Here is an 8,653-nt window from a genome sequence, read left to right on the forward strand (position 1 = left end):
TGTGTGTGTGTGTGTGTATGATGTTGGTGTGTGTGTGTATGTGTTGGTGTGTGTGTGTGTGTGTGGTGTGAGGTGTGTGTGTGTGGTGTGTGGTATGTATGTGGTGTGTGTGTGTATGTGTGTGTATGTGTTTGTGTGGTGTGGTATTATGTATGTGTGTGTGTGTGTGTTGTGTGTGTGTGATGTGTGTGTGTCTGTGTGTGTGTGGTGTGTGTGTGGTGTGTGTGTGTGATATGTGTGTACCTGTGTGTGTGTGTGTGTGCTGTGTGTGTATGTGTGTGGTATGTGTGTGTATGTGTGGTGTGTGTGTCTGTGTGTGTGTGGTGTGTGTGGTATGTGTGTGTATGTGGGGTGTGTGTGTGTGTGTGTGAGTATCAGAAGAAAACCTTGGCTGTCATCTGATTTTTTCAGATCTCTGGCCTAGAACTTTCCCAACAGTCTAGACTGGTCTTCCTCTGGGTACCTCACATCTGTTAAGTGGTACAAACTCCATCATACTTCAGAATAGACCAGTTTTTACAGAAACACAGATAGTTTGTAATTCAGATCTGAAATTTAGGCTCATGAGGCCCATGGGTAGCGCCCAGGAAATGCAGCCGTGAGATTCTGCGTTACTGGTGGTACTTGGTTTGACATCTACCATAAGCTCGTAGGTGCATGCCATTGGCTGAGGGACGCTTTCCCCTGCTACACATACCCAGCTTCTCAGAACGAGATCCACACAGGTGTCATGGACTCCCCAAGACTCTAAGGAAAAACTGCTCTGGAAGCTGCCAAGGTGACAGTTTCCTTGACTAAACTCCAGGAATTACTCTACACATGTATCACCAAATCCAGGGTTTGGAGAAAACCTTGGGACTATGCTGATTGATTGGCTGGCCCTGTGATTCTGTGGCCTTAGGCAGGGAAGAGAATCATGGCTTCATCTGGTACTTGTACAGATAAGAAGCCAGCACTACTGTCTCCTCTTGCTGCACTGGTGGCCCTGTTGGATTGTATACTCTTATCTGAGACACTGCCCTGCTTCTCGGTAGGTAGAGCAGAAGGTAGCTGCTCCATGAGGAGAATATGACAGCTCAGGTACAGTCTTTGTGGTCAAGACTCTCTGGGAGGGCATGGCATAACCCTGAGCCCACCAACTCAATGTGATTGACAGCTGTTTATGAGCACAGTGCTGAGTGTTTGCTGAGCCTGTGCAACCTTGGGAAGGAAGTGCCTGATATTTACCAGGGAATGCCCTCCCATTAATCCTGTGAAATGAAACCTGGCAGAGGCAGTGCAGAGGGAGCCCGTTCTCGCTTCCCTCTGGACCATTGTTTACTCCCGATCTCCCATGCTCTCCGTCTACCATTGCTGCTCTTATCAGAATTCCAGCCACAAAATGGAAAATACTTAGTTCTGGGCAAACAACCAAATCTCAAGTATGGAGAGCATTGTTTCTGAAGTGTGGTTGCTTCTCAAGGATGGGGAATATTATTGTTAGAATCATAAACATGTCTCTTATTATTACATAGTTTGCAAGAGTATTTTACAGTGGAGAGTTAGTTTCCACATTCGTTAGTTGATGGGTTTGGGGTGTGTAATGATTTTGAAGCCGCATGTTCAGCCAATATCCCACACACAGCCGTGCCGTAGGTAAGAAAAATCTATTTTCTGTTTCCTAGTACTTAAAGTAGAAGGTTAAGGCCATGTTTTACAGATGAGAGGTGAATGTGTGATTGACAGGTTCTCCTTAACACTTTCCTACAGTGTCGTGTTTAATTCTGCCTAGTGTTTTCACGTATATATTTTCTGCTTCCTGTTTCTCATATCATTTTGTGCATTGATGACTAATTGATAATGCAGTAGTATAGCGAAATGACAGGTGAAAGTTCACGAGCTATCTATAGTGTCCGTGTTACACAAGCCTTGTGTTATTTCTTGGCAAAAAACAGTACTGCACCTTTGAGGTCCTGGGACTGTTTTCTGGCCACCTCCTTTCATTCCTCCAGTATGGGGTGGCTACTGAGACCTGGCCTTTGTAAGTGGCACTTGGGATTCAAATCTACCAGTATCCTTCCTCGCAGGAGATGAGCCATGCAGCTTGTCACAATGCCAGCTTCCAGGGAGGGTCAATATGAGTGTTGCTCCTGTACTCATGTTCCTGGGAGCCACTTGGCCACTCCCCTTTTTCTGGCTGCCTATCCATTTTCTCCAGCTCTGATTTAGGGGTGGATGGATCCTGTTGTTTTGGATAAATCTCATCAGTGCATGTTCAAAATAGAGTCCTTAGTTCTTGGTGCTGGTCATGTATGTGGCTTTCTGACTCTGGAGGGAGCTTGTTGGAGGACCATATGACAAGATGGCTCCCTCATAGGTTAGCCCCTGGATGGGAGGCCAGAGAAACTCAGCAAAGGAGCTTCCACCAAAGCCAAGATTGCCCCAAGAGGAGATGAAGGATGTATATAACTACAGTGTCAGGCGGCAGGAAAATAAGGTGTTGGAGGAGGTTTAAAGCTAAAAGCATCGGTACTTTCATTTCATAAGAAACTTAGGGTTTGGTTCTCTTGAGCACAGCAGCAAGTCTGGGCTGAGGTCTCAGACGCTGGATCCCAGTCTGCTGGTTTTCCTGTAGCACCACTCTGGTCTCTTTTCCAGAGGAGGGGGAAACTTTGAGCTCCTGGCTCTTAGGTTTCCCTCTGGGAACCTTTCTTCTGCAAGTATCTGACATCCAGGCATGGGAAGTAGGAGGGTTCTGTCCTAGGGTCAGAGAAGAACAGTACCATGCTCATGAATCAGCCCTGGGTATCCTTGCCTGGGCCCTGGCCACATCTGCCTGCTTCCTGCTCTGGGTCCCACTTGGAGACTAAAACCCAGGCCTTCCTGCCAGTCATTGGCTGGACTTCCCTCCTGCAGCTAGCAAACACTTACTATGGGTTGGGTTGTGTCTTGTAGAAAACAGTGCACCCCTAAGCTTGTCCAATATCAGTGCGACCTTCTTTAGAAACAGGTCTTTGCACACACAGACATGCTATGATGAGGTTAGACTGCCTTGAGACCACAGCAAGGCATGGAAAGGATCATGTAAGGTCACATGGGAGGGAAGGTCAGAGGTTGCAGAGTCAGACTGGAGTGGGACATCAGTGAGCCAAGGATGCAGGGCTTGCTGGCCCAGCCATAGCATGAAGAGAGACTGGTAAACATCTGCTTAGTACACATAAGTCCCCTGAGTCAGTCAGTCTGTCAGTCTCTCTCTCTCTCTCTCTCTCTCTCTCTCTCTCTCTCTCTCTCTCTCTCTCTCTCTCTCTCTCAAACACACACACACACACACACACAGGGGATAAAATCAAATGAAGTGAATGAATGCATAAATGAATGAGCCTACCCATAGGCTTCTCCTACACCCCCAGAAGATAAAACTAAATGTTCAGTTTTCATTGCTGACCATGTACTGGAAGAAAAAGAAACAGGGAATCTGGTAAAGATACTCAAAATAGTGCCCTCCAACGTTCAGGAAAACACATGCTGCTTGTTTTGCTATTTCTAGCAAAAGTATCCTTGCAAGCTAGAGAAACCGGCTCAGGATACACACTGGTCAGCTGTTTGGCTCAGAACCTTAACTATAGTTGTGAAAACAAAGTAATATAGAATATGTATTAGTATAAAGACACATTTTAGTAGCATTCACTGCCATTATTCTGATTATAATAGAAATTCATGACAATTAAACCTATTTCATTCCTGAACCTCGTGGCATTCCTTCTATTATTACCATTTAACACAATTGGCTTCTGTCTGTCATGGGTTCCCTACCTTGTGGTGGGGGATGAGGAGATGTGTATGTGTGTATGTCCCCGGGAAAACTATCACACAACACTTGAGGTGAGTGAGAATCTGTTACCAAACGTTATAAAGATCTCAGAATTGTCTCATTCACTGTCGAGAAAACATGTTACAAAATGTAACAGTAAATCCAAGTGAGGCTGTGTAATGAGCCTCAAGCAGAGGCATGTCCTTTCTCTGTGAGTGAGATGCACTCAGACACAGCACCGAGCCCCTCCTTAGACACTCTATTTGGTCTTGATGCCACTGAGCCAGGAGGAGAAGGCTTCTTGTGTTCTTGGGGTATGGGAGGACTTGAGTGAAGAGAGAAAAAGCAAAAGAGAGAGAGAAAGATTCTATATCTATCTCTATGTATGTATGTATGTATGTATGTATGTATGTATGTATGTATGTATGTATATATATAGAGAGAGGGGAGAGAGAGAGAGAGAGAGAGAGAGAGAGAGAGAGAGAGAGAGAGAAGACAAGCGAGCCATGGTGAGTGATAAGGCAGAGTTGGGCATATCACTCTGCAGTCTGGCACTCAAAAAATTACTGTGACCTTGGGAGTCCATGATGAGAGGGTACCCTGAGGAGGAGTTTTTATTAATCCTTTGATCCTCTATCCCATGAGATCCAGTGGAGATAGCAGAGTTTTCTTCTCTTACTTACTTTATTTTTAACAAATTGTTTATATTCCCTATGTAATTTCAAAGATGTATTATCCTGAAATGGCTCAGTGACTATTGGATGGGAAATTTCTAGAAATAGAAAGGGATGGAAAAATGGTTTTGAGGTGATTATCTGGAGGACAATGGTGGTCGTTCTGGCGGACTGTGAGACTCAGGTGAAGGAGTGTTGGCTTTGCATGAGCCTACAGACTGAGTCAAGCTGGGAACCAGGAGGGGAAGAGGTAGAGACCAATGGGATTTTGGAAAGGCTTTGTGCAGGCATGTGTGGCATAAGATCATAGCATTGTCTAAGTTATCCAGCTGAAATTATAGTAGGAAAAGGTAAGGGCTATAGAATTTTTTTTTGCAGATGTGAAACTGAAGTTAAAAATTTTATGTTCGACTTATTAAGAGTTTATTATATAGTATGTTATTCTCCATCCATCTGTCTACTCTCAATGATACCCTTTATTCATTAATAGTGGAATTCAATCCATCCATCCCTCCTTCCCTCCCTCCCTCTCTCACTCCCTCCTTCCTTCCTACCTTCTGCTATTCTGTCAACTAATGATTGACATTAAATCCATCCATCCTCCATACATCTGTTCATCCTCCATCCATCCATCCATCCATCCATCCATCCATCCATCCTCCATCCACCAATCGATAGGATTCAATTACATGTTCACCTAGCCACCATCCATTCTACTCTGTCCATTTATGTGTGGAGTGCAATCTATCCATCCATCCATCCATCCATCCATCCATCCATCCATCCACCTGCTTATTTTTACTTATGGCAAAAAAGTCAATATATCTGAGGTATGTATACACATCACCCATGGGTTCAACATGTCACCTGACAGAAGGCAGTGGACTGACTAGTTTGGGTTCCAGTAGAGTTCTATCTCTCCATGCCTAATCCCAATCTTTCTATTGCTTATCTCCAGGCCTTTGATGTTACCTCAACCTTAGATATCGTTTGGACTATAATTGGACCACATTCTAATACGTGTGTGGTACTGAGCTGCTAAAAGACCTAAGCACTGTGGTTCTTATGGATCTGAAAATTGAACAATTAATACAGAGGGAAGCATGGGAAGTTTATAAAAATGCTACAGGTAACCAGACCCTGATTCCCCTGTCTCTGCCCCTGTGCAGCCAACAGAGAGTCCCCTTAGCCCTGAATCTTATATCACTCTTGGACTCCTCCCAAGTGACATCATTCCATATTTGGGTCTCATGATTTTGCATAGAGTGACATATACTAGAGCCATTTGGACTTTTGGAGAACACTTAAGCCAGAGTCCTCTACACTGTAATAGGTTTTTCCTGGAATTAACTAGAAGTCTCTTTCTTCCTCTGTTCCTCTTCCATCACCTATTACCCACAGAGTCTTTCTCCTCCCAACTCCAGAGGTAGTATCAGGCCTCTGCTGTCCAACAGGCTGCTGGCTTTTCTACTGGAGGTTCCCATGAGAACAGGTGCTGGGTAGAACCACTGTGAGGCCCCTCCTGTGCCTCTGCCTGCTACAATCTTTCCTTCCCTGGAGTCTTGAAGGCTTCCATGTGTTATACATTCCTCTGTGTTCCATACCGGTCATGATTTCCTGTTCATTTCCTTGCTTGTCATATCTCTCTTACATGTCATGTGACTTATTGCTATTCACAGGCTCCAGTGCTGGTCAGTCTCTCTGATCCTTCCCCTGGTGTTGTGTAGTGGCTTATTGTCCTAGACTTCATGCTACACTGCAGAAGGGTGACAATAAGCCATCCTGGGTGACATTAGGTATGAGTGACAGAGTCTATGGGGGACAGATACCACACACCCTGCCTGAAGCCCACAAAGATATCACTTCACAGTGCTTTGACAGTTGCAGATGGTGGCTTACCGGAACATGACGCTGAGGGCTGCTAAAGGGACCCACTTAATCCTACAAGGAAATACATTACTGTTCTCATTGGATTACTGTTCTCATCACAAGTGGAGAAACTGAGGACAAGAGTGGTTAAAAGATTGACCTTAATCACCCAACTTACGAGTTCCAGAGCTGTGCTGTGAAGTCAGAGAATGTGATAGTTTAAAGACGAAGGCTATGTGTGGGACACTCTTCCTGTCACTATAGTTAAAGATGAAGGCTATATGTGGGCCACTCTTCCTCTCACTATGGACAGACTCCCATGATCCTTCCTGGCATAACAGCTTGCCTTACCTCTGCACTGTACTCTGCCTCATGTCTCTGCTTCTCTAACCTCTTGGCACTGTCCTTCTATGCATCTTGGCACCACACCTCTGGTGATGGGTAATCTCTGCTGTCAACTTGTGTGGATCTGGAATCAGTTAAGAGATAAGTTTCCTGGGGAATCCTTTGGTAATTATGTAGATTAAGATCATGTGTGTAAGGGATTTTCCTGACCACCTTCCCTGAAGTAGGAAGACACATCTAAAGGTGCATAGTGCCTCCAAGCAACAACTCAGATGTAAGGAGGTCAGAGGGCAAAAGCTTTCGATTCTTGCCAGCTTTGTCTTTTCTGGTGAGTTCATCGACCCTGTTGCAACCGTTCACCCTTTGCTGCAATCTCCAAGATTCTTTGGGCTTCAGAGGCTCCCCAGGAAGCTTTGGGTCTTCAGGGCCAGATGTAGTCACATGACTGTTGAGGCATGTGCCTTGCTGCCTGAGCAGCCGTTAGGTTGTAAAGATAGCCTTTGGATCATCTACACCATATCATATAAGCCAATCTAACACGCAACTCGTCTGTTTTACTTGAGAACCCTGACTTGAAACGTCTCCTCTCGAATTTCCTTCTAAGCAGGAAGAGTTGTGAGCCTCAGAGCAGGGTGCTTAGAAGGCACTTTTGACTTAGTTCCTAATTCTTCACAATACCCATCACACAAACCTTTCACAATAACCACGATATCCATCTACATACTGATGTACACGGTTACAGGAGACATTTTCTTTGTGTTGATTTTGCAGGGGATGATAAGAAGTTGTAGTCGCATATGTAAGAGGAAGTAGAAAATGAAGGCGATTATACGGATAATTAAAAAAGAATGTATCACTTTCTGGGGGTGGGAGGAGAGCTCAATTATGTAGATTTATCTGATGGGAATTTAAAAATCATAATTATCCACAGGCAAGCGTGAGCGCTCATTTCTCTCTGAGTGGGTCAAAGAGAGCCTGAGTCAGCAGCTCTGCTCTCTCTGTGGCCCGGAGGTCCGTGGAATGCGTGCAGTCCTGTGCTCTGGTTTTTCTCTGGACTGACATAGCTGGGCTGGCCTGGGTTATGTAATCGGCCTTCTGGCGTGTATCATATGATACTCTGGATCTCAGAACTCCGTGTCTTAGCACTCATCCTGCGTTTTCCCTGAGTGTTTTCTGTATTTGGTGAGGCCATAAACTCTGTGAAGATCCATGTCTTGCCTTCTTGGCTCATGTGTCTAGGGCTGGGTCCATGTTGTCCAAATAAGCATGTGAGAGACGGGGGTATGCTGAACCCCCAACACTGTTTCTTAAAAGCAGCGATACTCTTTCAGCTGCTTCTCCAGGTCTCTGCAGAACTAACTCCTGACAGTCACTATCTCCAACTACTTCATTAAAAGGGCCTGAGATGATCCTGGCGGAGATCTAGAAGTAGCGGTTGGTACCCCTCCTCCAGCTCACCCAGATGAGATCAGGCTGGGCAGAAAATGACTCTGAAGGTGAAGAGCAGGGAGCCTCACTATGATGTTCTGGGGATCGGCCAAGCAACCAATGAAGCAGCATGTTGACCACTCTTCCTGGTATAGTTGGTTATACATCTCTTTCAGTTGTCTGTATTGTAGAGAAAGAACGCTAGGAAGGCCCAAGTGTTTACTAACCGCAAGTGTTAAAGATCAAAATTGATCAATTCTTGAATCAATCTTAGAGGCGATTACTTTCTAAGCCGCGATTGATGAGATGTCTACTGTGTGAGAGATATGGTCACACCGAAGGAAAAGGTTAGAGCATCAGTGCCAGCAGAAAGCGGGAGCTCACTGCGCATGCGCTATTTCAAGTCTGCCTTGTTCCGGAGACGCTTTCAGAAGATCTTAGTGGACCACCCCGTATGAGTGACTTTTTTTTTTTTTTTCAGTTATGTGGCAGGATCTCCAGAATATTCTAAAACCTGAAATGAGGTAAACGCAAGACTTAAGACTCT

This window comes from Grammomys surdaster, unplaced genomic scaffold, assembly GCF_004785775.1.
Source record: "Grammomys surdaster isolate TR1022 unplaced genomic scaffold, NIH_TR_1.0 843, whole genome shotgun sequence".
Lineage (NCBI taxonomy): Eukaryota > Metazoa > Chordata > Mammalia > Rodentia > Muridae > Grammomys > Grammomys surdaster.